The sequence below is a fragment of the Bombina bombina genome, chromosome 1 (genome assembly GCF_027579735.1).
Source record: "Bombina bombina isolate aBomBom1 chromosome 1, aBomBom1.pri, whole genome shotgun sequence".
NCBI classification, from domain to species: Eukaryota; Metazoa; Chordata; class Amphibia; order Anura; family Bombinatoridae; genus Bombina; species Bombina bombina.
The window spans coordinates 594,719,761-594,733,136 of NC_069499.1; positions in this window are offsets into that span (position 1 = coordinate 594,719,761).

The following is a 13,376-nucleotide window of genomic DNA, read 5'->3' on the forward strand; positions in this document are numbered from 1 at the left end:
TTAAATCAAGTTAACAAGCAAAAAATAAAAACGGTACTGTGCCTTTAAGAGAAACAAATTTTGTCAGAATTTGAAAAACAGTGAAAAAATGCAGTAAATCAAACAAAATTTTTACAGTGTGTATAATAAGCTAACAGAGCATTGCACCCACTTGCAAATGGATGATTAACCCCTTAGTTAAAAAAACGGATCAAAAAAATGATATAGACGTTTTTTAACAGTCACAACAAACTGCCACAGCTCTGCTGTGGCCCTACCTTCCCAAACAAACGACTTTGGAAAGCCTAAGAGCCCTTTAGAGAGGTCCTATAGCATTTAGGGGACTCCTGGAGGAAGCTGGATGTCTCAGTCTGTAAAAGTTACTGCGCAATAAAGCGCTAAATTAGGCCCCTCCCACTCATGTTAAAACAGTGGAAAGCCTGAGGAAACTGTTTCTAGGCAAATTTAAGCCAGCCATGTGGAAAAAAACTAGGCCCCAATAAAGTTTTATCACCAAAGCATATATAAAAACGCTTAAACATTTCCAGCAAACGTTTTATATTGCAAATCTATAAGAGTATTACCTCTGAAAGTAAGCATGATACCAGTCGCTATTAAATCACTGTATTCAGGCTTACCTTACATAAATCTGGTATCAGCAGCATTTTCTAGTATTTACATCTCTAGAATTTTTTTTTAACTGCACATACCTCATAGCAGGATAACCTGCACGCCATTCCCCAGCTGAAGTTACCTCTCTCTTCAGTTATGTGTGAGAATAGCAATGGATCTTAGTTACAACCTGCTAAGATCATAGAGATCACAGGCAGATTCTTCTTCTATTTTCTGCCTGGGACAAAATAGTACAACTCCGGTACCATTTAAAAATAACAAAATTTTGATTGAAGAAAAAAACAACTACGTTTCACCACTTCTCTCTTACTACCTCCATGCTTGTCGAAAGTTGCAAGAGAATGACTGGATATGGCAGTTAGGGGAGGAGCTATATAGCAGCTCTGCTGTGGGTGATCCTCTTGCAACTTCCTGTTGGGAAGGAGAATATCCCACAAGTAATGGATGATCCGTGGACGGATACACCTTACAAGAGAAAAGGAGAAAACAATGCCAATTATAGAGTTTCTTCTGTTCCCTATATGCTCTCACAAATTGCTGATTTTGAAGTTGCAGTTGTTGAACAACATTAGAGGTTTGCAATTGTCGGCCCTCTACATCCGATATGCGCTGCTCAGTGTGAGTAAGTCTGGAAGCTTATTGACGAACTTCACTAGTCAGATTGTCTACTTCAGCCTGTATAGGTTCCATTCTGGGTAGAAAAATATATTTGAATTCCTACATCAGAGACTGTGTAGCAGGCAATGATGGGTCTGGGTCAGGCTGTAAATCAGGAGGGGCAGCATGGATCTCCACAGCATGTTTCAATTTCCTATCAATCTATTTAGATTTTGTAGCCATTTGCTGCACACCAGTTGGTGAAATGGTTTTAAAATATTTATCCACTTTCATAAAAGTTATTAGTTGATAATACTTCCACAAGCAACAGCATTGCCTCCAGGAGTTTTACGATTATTTATAATCAAACTTTACTCACCAAGTAGCCAAGGATTATCAAGGAAGGCACAGACTCTGAAAAACAAAGAAAATGAGAATTCTCCAAACCACCACTAGGGAGCAGTGCTGCTTAAGAAATGAGTAAGCAATATTTTCAACTGAGAAGCAAATGCAGTTCTAGTGACAGAAAAGTATAGAGATGCATAATTCTTCTATTGTGCACAAATGATAGAACAGGCCAGCAATGCCAATTAAATAATTGAGATGTAAATGCCACTGTATAGGATAGGCAATGTCCCTATGGATATCAGGGCCCTCATGTATAGTTAATAGGGCAGGTAGAATAGTGATTCTTTAATTATAAAAGGTGTCCAGGCTTCTCCAAAGATATTCAGGCACAGCAAGGCAATGTTAAGATGATTATATATATATATATATATATATACATACATACATGTATGCCTATTCGAACCACGCATCAGGTTCAAGGGTTGCCAATAAGTACATGGAAAACAACTCAGCTAAGACAGGGGCTAGACATTACAGAGGATTTTATAATATTCTATCAAAAGCTTATGAGGACCGGCAGCTTTGCCTGTTTTAGAATTTGTAATTACTTTCTGTACTTCCTGAATTGTGATAGGACAATTTGTTGAGCTCTTTGTTCCTCTGATAACTTAACCTCCTCCCAAAAGGTTCCACTTTTCTTCCTCTAACACCTCTTGACTATTATATGAAGACTAGTATATAAAGGCTGTGTATGTGGGCTCACCAGTCTTTCCCTTGTGCATACACAACAAAAAACGCATACAGGTGAGTGACAACAAGAACAAGTAACCATAGAAAAATAACATGGATAAAGCAGCTACAGCATCCATCAGATATATAGCACTGACATTTAAATATCAAGATTAGGTCACATTTAAGCAGAATTGTAAGTGTCAACCAGAACATCAATTTAAAAAGCATAAAGAAATCATATAGACAATATTAAAAACCACAACTTTTGACAGAGAAGACATAACGTGTGTACGTTCCTCTGTCTCCAATAATATCAGAGCTTACATAGGCACACTGGGAAGAATTCAGCTGATGGAGGAAAGTCCATAGTTCCAACTCAAGGCCGGCACCGCAATACCCAAACTGAAAAAAAAAATGCAGAAGATATAACAGGAAAAACAGTGTTATCTGGGAAAAGTAAGGCAATATTTGGCACCTGAGATTACATCTAAAGGCATATATGAATTGCAGTTATTTTTTATCAACTTTGGAAAACATTACTTCCTCACAAATCTGAACTGGCCAGGATGGTTCTGAGTCCATTTAACCTGACAGTTTCTATCATCATTGCAATATATAGAAAATGTTCAGTTGATCAGAGGAATAAAGTCACAATTGATTACCTCTCTCACCTTCCACATAGGCCTACAATGCTTGAGGAGTATGGAAAAAACGTTGCACCAGATGTCATTTGAAGTCAGAGCCGATTAGAGAAGTGACAACTGCATTCCCTGTTTGTGTAAATGAGTGCAAAGTGGAGAAAACACTTTTCTCTTCTTCAAAATATCCACAGAGAAGTCTTGTAACAGCAACAGCTTGTTACCTTCAAACTTAACATATTTTTGATTTCTGTAAGCACAGAATATTGACAGCTTTTCTTGATAATTTAAGCATTTAAAAATGAATACTCTTGGTTCATACCCAGAAGCCTTGGGAAGGTCAGTGCTGAAAATTCTAGGAAATCTTTTTTCTTCACTGTCTCGGAAACTCCAACTAGTATTGCACCTAGCAAAATAAATTTTGATATTTTATGAGCAGCTGGGAATATATGAAGACTACTTTTGCCTTTCCTCAATATTATATATCCACAGCTGTACAGTAGCTAGACAAGTGGAGTATTGGTGGATCTTACTAGTCAGGATATCCATGCCAGCTTGCAAGGTTTACATTTTAGGAAATAAGAAGACTTTAAGTTCCTGCAACAGATTGGGGGCTCTCATTTAGAAGCTTCCCCCACCCTAAGTGAAGGCGGGCTTTGCCCATGTATTTCAGCCATATGCCACAACTATTTTATGAGTGTTTCAACTTTGAGCCCATGATTGGGTTTACTGTAAAGGGTAACTTTTGGAAGTATATATCAACTTTCATGGAATTTAATCTCTACAGGCAGTCAAAGATCAGAGGAAGCGGCAAACGCGCACTGGAGCACTGTTCAATAAAAGTTTCAATATTTACAATTATGAGAGAAAATCAAAGTCCTGCTGCAAACTATACAACAAAGCAGCAGTGTGCAAAACAAGATTTTAAATGTAATGAAGTGAAGCTATCACTAGAGGGATCTGTAGTACATTATTATTCAACACTGAATTCCCACAGCTTTACAACTAGATGTTACATAAATGATATAAAGCACAATGAATCGGAAAACCCAGTTAATAAACTCAGTAATGGTATAAACAGTTTGGTTATGATTGGGTCACTTCACCACTTTAGACACAGGGCCAGTGCCTCCTCTCAGTGCAATCCAAAATAAAACTGGCCTCTCTGATCTCGAGCAGTGAGAAATGTTGCAGACTTTCCTAATAAGATCTAAGAACACACTGACCTCTCTGCAATAAAGGTTACAATAAAGACAGCACCAGAGCAGCAATGCACTACTGGGACTTAACTTAACATATTGTGAGCCAATGACAGAAGGCATATCTGTAAATCCAGCAAGTGTTGAAAAACCATTTGTTCCAGAAATTGTTTTAACGTTATGCTCTTGATAAAGGCTTCTTTTAGCTGAAACGCGTTGAGCTGTATTTTAAATAAAACCTGAAGCTGCACCTGAAGACACCTTTGTGATGATTCCAATAAAAGGCTTATTTTAACTGCAATCTTGTGAGTATAACCAGTTTGTGCGCCTACCACATTGTCTGAAATCTTCTACACTATTGTGAGCTCTTTTATTTTGGAGGTGAAAGCAACAAGGTTAACTCAGAGGACGTGGGCAGCTTGGTTCCCTGGAGGTGACACAGCGCCGTCATTTCCAACACTTTCTGCTTCTATACACGATTTGGGAGAACCGGGGCTGGCATGGAGCACCTGAAGGGAAGTGCTAACATTGCTTCATACTTTATCCTTTCTAATATCTGTAAATCCACCAACCACCAGCAAGCTCACAGTAGTGCATTGCTACTCTAGGTATGCATCACAACAAGGGAAACAAAGAGAACAAAGTAAATTAGATAACAGAACCATAAGAGATCATGAGAAAAGGTCAAACTTATTGGAAACAGTCAAAATACTACTTTACAGGTTGGTTTGTCATTTTCTAAATTTGACCTTTAGCTTCATCGTCATTATAGAAAAAACATTATTCCAAATGTAGTGGTAAACTATGTGCCTGTATCACATATAATAACCAAGGTCCTCTGTACAAATATACAGCTTTTGTATTGATATGACAGTCTCATAAACAGTAGGCAGGTGCATTAGAGGTATATCATGTGCACATTAGAAAACAGATATAGAAAACTGATAATACAGTATAATTTTAATGAGTAACAGATCTACAGTGAAATCCAGAGTGAACTTAAGAAATAACATCAGAAACCAGAGTAGGTTAATAAAAAAGAAAGGTGAATTATTTTTAGAGCCTTTGTATTGGCAAGATGACTAGCCTTGGAATTACAGAAACTCCAACTATTTTGTATTTTGTGACATTTTCACAGTTTGGAAGTTTTCAACTTACTGCACCACCCACAGCTCCGCAGCACTTGATAAAAATCCTACGGCTAGATTACGAGTTTTGCGGTATGAGTGAAAAAGTGTATTACGAGTCTTGCAGGTTTAGCTGCACCGCACACTTTTTTGGCCTTAATGCAACGTAATTACTGCAGCTTTCAAAAAGTCCTTTTTCAATGGGACTGCCATAGCACCGATATTACGAGTCTGCCTGGGAGGCCAAAAAGTGATCGGTACACCCTATACCGCCAAGATCGATACCGTAAACTGAAAGTCAGTAGTTATGAGTTTTGCGCTACAAAGCTGTAACACTAACACCCATATCTAATATAATGTAGGTGTCGGCGATGTTGGGGGCAGCAGATTAGGGGTTAATAAGTATAATGTAGGTGTCGGCGATGTTGGGGGCAGCAGATTAGGGTTTAATAAATATAATGTAGGTGTCGACGATGTCGTCGGCGGCAGATTAGGGGTTAATAAGTGTAAGATTAGGGGTGTTTAGACTCGGGGTTCATGTTAGGGTGTTAGGTGTAAACATAAATTTTGTTTCCCCATAGGAATCAATGGGGCTGCATGACGGAGCTTTACGCTGCTTTTTTTCAGGTGTTAGACTTTTTTTCAGCCGGCTCTCCCCATTGATGTCTATGGGGAAATCGTGCACGAGCACATAAAACCAGCTCACCACAGCTTTCAGCAGCGCTGGTATTGGAGTGTGGTATGGAGCTCAATTTTGCTCTATGCTCACTTCTTGCTTGATAACACTGGGTTTTTGTAAACCTGTAATACCAGCGCTGTAGGGAAGTGAGCGGTGACAATAACTTGCAAGTTAGCACCGCACCGCTCATAACGCAAAACTCGTAATCTAGCCACTAGTTTGCAGAGGAGTCGAGGACCGTCTAACCATACCCCATATCTGCTGCCCCCCCAGCTCCACCCATTCTCTGCCAAACACAGCCCCTGGTATTATCGTAACCAGAGGTACAACAACTCCACCATCATCCCCAGCCCAGAAAATCTCTGTAATGTGATAGGAGGGATGTCTTATTATGAAGATACTTTTTGTTGTTGTTATTTTTATTGAGGTTCAGAAATGCAGGTACTTACAATATACATGGCCTAAACATATTTTCACAGTACATTAATCAAGCAAGTACATATTTTGTTTAAGTTACATTTAGTAATCTAAACTTTTAGAGGTTACATTACATTCAAAAAGAAAATCTCTATGCTATATAACATATTTATAACAAAATGAACATCTGAAAGTATTAAACTGGGCTGAGTTTCTACATAACCTCTTAATTCTATAGGAGAAACTCATGGTTTTAGCATTAGGGTTATTTGCAACACATTAGCCTTCAACAGTTATGACAGGATGACTCTTGGACCCCTAATTATAATTATCTTGTAAGCTTAGGAAGGCCTACTAACCATTAAATATAGTATAAGATGATGGGCCACTTATAGACCCCTGGAAGATTTGATAAGCACATTGAGTTCCTAAAAAACTATTAGCGATATGTGTATATGTTAACTGATATTGGAGAGACCCACAGCCATAAAAGCACACCGTGGTGCAGCTGTGATATTGTGAGGACTTGGCAACAGAGAAGATATCAGGAACATTTATGAAACAGGTAACAGGGTTGAAAAAAGCGGTAAACAGATAGGCTTCATATGATAAGTAGGAGTTTATAACAATATTAGAGCCAATTGGAACACATGACAACTTAAAGAGATGAGACTCACAAAGGATGTTTAAACAATAGAATTTAAACCATAGTCAATAGGAAGTCACATTTCGAATAACCTATATCTAGATCTTTGCCTTAGGACTATAATAAAAGTACTTTAAGAGAGTTAATGGTAAAATAACATTGGTGAATTTAACACAGATGGAGCCATATTATCTATAAAAGCCAGTGGTACAGCGTATAGGTGCCAACTGATAAAATTGCAATGTGTCAGATTTTAAGATGAAAATAGCTCCACACCACGGCCTCAGCCGCTGACCGCAGGACCTGAACATATGTATTTGTTGCTATGAGTATATAGACTCAAAATGCTGAAGAAGACATTGAGATGTTTAGTGCAATAACAGTTTACTAACTGTAAGTTAATTCCATAAACAGAAAAAATGTAAGTGGTTTCACCTAAAGAAGTGATGACGTAGTCCCAGACAATAAATGGCTGGATAACATTTTCCCAGGGAAGTGTACCATTCCCCCTTCTTAAAATAATAAAATAGGTATAGGGCTGAAAAAACATTGGTGTAGTCATACAGTCCAAGCAAGTAGAGATCTGCTGCTACATCCCACTCCAACCTTTCGTGCAGACATATTGCAATTTGAGAGAGCAGGATATATCCAGACACAATACTTAATTTCCAGTCCTTTCATAGAAGAAAGTCCCTTAAGTGTCACCTGCTTAAGTACTGGATTGGGTCTGCTGTCTTATTTACAGAGAGCATCTTGCTTTGCCCCATGATCAGGATAGCGCATCTCAACCTTGTCCCCTTGATGTACCAGAATCAGGTGCTGTGAAGCGGGTAGTTTCAGAGGCATTAAGACTCCCTTTCCTCTTTTGACTGCTCCGGGCCCGTCGGAGCAGCCAGATGTTTCAGAGCCCCCAATGTAGCCTGTGTATAAGGTGGTTTGTCCTCCTGGGGACCCCCTAAGTCACTAAATACTTGAAGGGCTGTTTCTACTTCCTGGTACTCACTGAGGTTGGTTGTAGGTAATATGTGTGAGTGTCCGGTAGTCACAGTTGATGCTGCGTGCCCCATTATATACTGTTCCAAGATCTCTGCAGATGGTGCTCTGTCGTACAGAGTTTGTAGGAGTGCCTCTACCCTCTAGTATTGTGCATCTAGTCGTCAAAATAGAGTTTTGTTACCTATGGCAGTTAAGTTTCTGGGTCCGGGTAAAAGAGGTTTGTAGCTTGCTGTAGGTCCAAATTTTAAAGTTATAGACCTCAATCTTGATTAGGCAGGATACCCGTGTTACCGGGGGGTGTGTGTCTAGTAGATATCAGCCGCTATTCCGTTCAGCTGCTCCTGAGTCATGAGTACAGCAAATTTGGTATGTATGTGATCCACAGAGCCTTGTGGACTTGAGAGAGGAGTTTTCTTCTTTAGATGCCGTTGTTTGGTTTGAAAAATCGGCAGATTAGCTTAACTTCCTCCAGAGCTCCTGAAATTGCGACCACTCAGAGTCGCTACAAGGACACTCCCCCTATCATGAAGATATTTAAGTACTTTCAGTGAATGGGTGACATAAAATATAAGTCATTCTAATGTTCTAGATTGCTGAACTGCATGTAAAAGTTGAATCATTAATAAAGTATTTAAAAATGTCAGTACTTTGTAGCCCAAGAACTCACTCCTTAAAGGGACAGTCTAGTCCAAAATAAACTTTCATGATTCAGATAGAGCATGTAATTTTAAACAATTTTCCAATTTACTTTTATCACCAATTTTTCTTTGTTCTCTTGGTATTCTTAGTTGAAAGCTTAACCTAGGAGGTTCATATGCTAATTTCTTAGACCTTGAAGGCCGCCTCTTAAGAATGCATTTTAACAGGTTTTTCACCACTAGAGGGTGTTAGTTCATGTTTTTCAGATAGATAACACTGTGCTCGTGCACTTGAAGTTACCCGGGAGCCATCACTGATTGGCTAAGCTGCAAGTCTGTCAAAAGAACAAATAAAGGGGCAGTCTGCAGAGGCTTAGATACATGATAATCACAGAGGTAAAAAATATATAAATATAACTGTGTTGGTTATGCAAAACTAGGGAATGGGTAAACAAGGGATTATCTATCTTTTAAAACAATAACAATTCTGGTGTAGACTGTCCCTTTAACAATCCTCTTTAGTATTGTTTATTATATCTTTTTTTACTGTGGACAGTTATGGAAATATATAAATAAACTCCAGCACATATCAAGCAATCACTTTTCATAAAGGGATCTGAATTCCATGTAACTCACTTCAACCTCTTTGTTTTGGGGATGGGGGCATTAGAAAACTACAGTTTTCAATCAAAATATGTATATACACACACACACATATACACACATATATATATATATATATATATATATATATATATGTGTGTGTGTGTGTGTGTGTGTGTGTGTTTGTGTGTATTAGTGTGCACTGTTTGATGATGCTGTAACATTTATAAAGATTTATTTTGCAGCAAAACATAGTATGCACTTAATAGCTAGCAGGACATGGGATGCAGGCAATCACCAGTAGGACCCACTATACAGGTAATGACCAGCAGAACACAAATATGCAGGTAATGACCAGCAGTGCACATTATACAGGTAATGACCAGCAGGACACACTATACAGGTAATTACCAGCAGGACACACTATACAGGTAATGACCAGCAGGACACACTATACAGGTAATGACCAGCAGGACACACTATACAGGTAATGACCAGCAGGCCTGTATACAGTTAATGGCCAGTGGTGTCTCAAGAAAATAGTTATAACAGGGGCATTTCCCAGAGGCCCCCGGTTGTCTTTAGAGCCATGATGGGAAGGGGTGGGACCAAATGACAGTGGGGTGGGTGGAAGGTGGTCCATAGGTAGCGCTGGGGAATGCTGTGGGCAGGGCCGGCAGAGCGTTGAGAGAACATGGGCAGAGTAGGGTGGGAAAACGAGGGACAATAACAGTTAGGAGGACTCATGGGGGCAGCCAGCAAAAAAGTCACATAGACTGGCCGGCCAGACCCTTTCCTTACACTAAATCTGATACCAAGTGGGTTAAATACTTACTCAGTCTTACAAATAGATGATTCATGTCCCTGTCAGTTTATATGGTTGAGGTGTTAAAGGGAAATTAAATTAAAAAATGGACGCTCCATAGTTTTTTCCACTACCCCCAGAAAAGCTTACTCTGAAATTCAATATATATATCTTGATATGCACAGGAACTCATTTACATTTTTTCCTAGTTTACCACAATGAAAGAGAGAAGATTAATTATACTCAAGAGGCTATAGGTAAGGTAGGCCAAAAGACTGAAAAACAATGCAAAATGGCATCTTTCAATGCTTTACAAACATTTTTTATTTTGTTTTTAAATATTTTTCAATGTAGTTATTAATTTCTGATCCATATATTAAAAATAACAGTACTGAGGGAGTGTTTGGGCAGAGTGCCAACTTTCACACAACCTCATCTCTCATCCCCTGGTAACCCAGCTAAAACAATCATCTCTGAACTATCAATATGGTAACTCACCACAAAATCATCTTAATCTTGCCTTTTACATAGAACACAATTACTTATATGTGTACCTTATTTACTTACATTAGTGGAGGAAGCAGAAATCCATCATATCCTAAATAAACACTATCTAAGTTGGAATGATTATTAATAGAGACATTTGAGAAACTGTCTCCAAGACACTCAACCGATATAACAGACCTGAAGCATCAGACATCTTGTATGACCAAAGGTTCTTGTGATGCAGAGTCTGATCTTAGTGTTGGCAGGACTGATGGCTTGGGCCTGTTTTCTTTTACTCAGTAGTTTATAATGTGTTGGTATGTTGATATTTACAATATATATATATATATATATATATATATATATATATATATATATATATATATATATATATATATATATATATATATATAGTCACAAGTGTATGGCTCTCCATAGTCTATATATAGGTCAGTAGCATACAGGCATAGGGGCCTATCTATCAAGCTCCGAAAGGAGCTTGTCGGCCCGTGTTTCTGGTGAGTCTTCCGACTCGCCAGCAACAGCAGTTATGAAGCAGCGGTCACAAAGACCGCCGCTCCATAACCCTGTCTGCCTGCTCTGAGCAGGCAGACAGGAATCGCAACAATTCAACCCGATCGAGCCGCGAGTCTACAGGGGGCGGCGTTGCACTAACAGCTCTTGTGAGCTGCTGGTGCAATGTTAAATGCGGAGAGCGTATTGCTCTCCGCATTCAGCGATGTCTTGCGGACCTGATCCACACTGTCAGATCAGGTCCGCAAGACATTTCTTAAATAGGCCTCATAGAGTTGAATTTTTTAACTAATATTTATTATGTTCTTTAAAGATAACACATATGTGCTATTATAAGTACTTTGTTGCCTTACTGGCTTAAGTCTCCCAAACCTACAAAAAACAAAAAATACCAGAGACATTATACAAATTATACTTTTCAAGTAATAGTAAATACTACTTAATATACAGTACAGTATATATGTTTAGTCTTACTATACAGTTTAAATGATGTTGTATTATTCCATGGCCCAAGAGTGGCCCCTGAGAGTGGGAGGACAATGTAAATTGAGGTTTATTATGTTTGTTCACATCTTATACAGACATTTTTTTTTGTATCCTGAAATGTTTGATGCTACTTTGTATTGGGCATTTTATTCTAAAATGTTTCTTTTGTGTTTTACCAGTTATTGTATGTAATACTTATTTTGAAACCTAAAAAAAAACAATAATGAAAAAATATATATAACATTACTATCCCTTTAAGTTATTTGTGTTATCTTTAGCTTCCAGGCTACTGCCAACCCCTAGGTTTTGATCTGTCCCATGCCACAGAAGGTACAATTGGTTTACATGTGACTTTGTGTGTGTATATACATGTACAGTATATGTGATATGCAGCTTGCTTCTTCTTTTCTTTCATGTAAGTGGCAAGAGTCCATGAGCTAGTGACGTATGGGATATACATTCCTACCAGGAGGGGGCAAAGTTTCCCAAACCTCAAAATGCCTATAAATACACCTCCCACCTCACATATAACTTAGTTTTAAAAACTTTGCCTCTCATGGAGGTGGTGAAGTAAGTTGTGTTTGATTTTTTCTTCTGTGATAGGCACTTCTAAGCATATTGAAGCCCAGTTCATCTCAAAGTACTGTGTTTGTCTGAGGGATGTGAAGGGAGTATTGCCTGATGATGCCATGTTTTCACCTATGGGAGATCTATTCTAAGGCTCTCTGTAATCGGTCACAGAGATTCATCTGCTGCCTCCCTTTACAGATCGACATTATACTCCTCTACCATTACCTCTGCTCATATGTTTCAGTACTGGTTTGGCTGTCAGCTATGTTTGGCACTTTATCTAATAAAGTTTTAAATGTATATTGTATATATTTGCCATGAGTCAGGTCTGTGTATTTCCCTTTGCAGTCTGGAAATTTCAGTATGGAAATTAAGTTTATGGGAGTTTTTAGGCTTACCTGGGGTTCCATTTAGTTGTAATTTGGAGTCTATTTCATTAAAAATTTTCGTGGGCTTAGGCTCGCGATGACGCAGAATGCTTTATTGCAAAATTTTTGGCGCGAAAGTTTTTTGGCTCGAAGTTGCATTTGCCGTGACGCGAGCCACGTCATTTATTGCGACAAGTTTTTTTGCCGCGAAGTCGCGCCTGTTATGACGCAAATCGCATCATTTCACTTATTAAGCTTTGGCGCCAAAAGTTTTTTTCTCTGCATTTGCGCCTTTTTTGGCGCCTAAATTTGTTATAGTAAAGGGACAGTCAAGTAAAAAAAAAAAACTTACATGTTTCAGATAGGGCATTACATTTTAAACAACTTTCCAATTTACTTTTATCACCAATTTTGCTTTGTTCTCTTGGTATTCTAAGTTGAAAGCTTAACCTAGGAAGGCTCATATACTAATTTCTAAGCCCTTGAAGACCGCCTCTTATCACATGCTTTTTTATTTGTTTTTCACAACAGGGGAGAGCTAGTTCATGTAAACCATATAGATAACATTGTGATCACACCTGTGGATTGTGGCAGACACTGCACTAATTGGCTAAAATGAATGTCAATAGATAATAAATAAAATGTCATGTGATCAGGGGGCTGTCAGAAGATGCTTAGATACAAGTTAATCACAGAGGTAAAAAGTATATTAATATAACCGTGTTGGTTATGCAAAACTGGGGAATGGGTAATAAAGGGATTATCTATCTTTTAAAACAACCAAAATTCTGGTGTTGATTGTCCCTTTAAGTCTCTCCCTCTTTTGCTCTCTGCTCTCATTTGATTCTTAGAGGGCTAGGTCGCTTGCTTTTGATTTTACTTTTGTTTAAAAGAA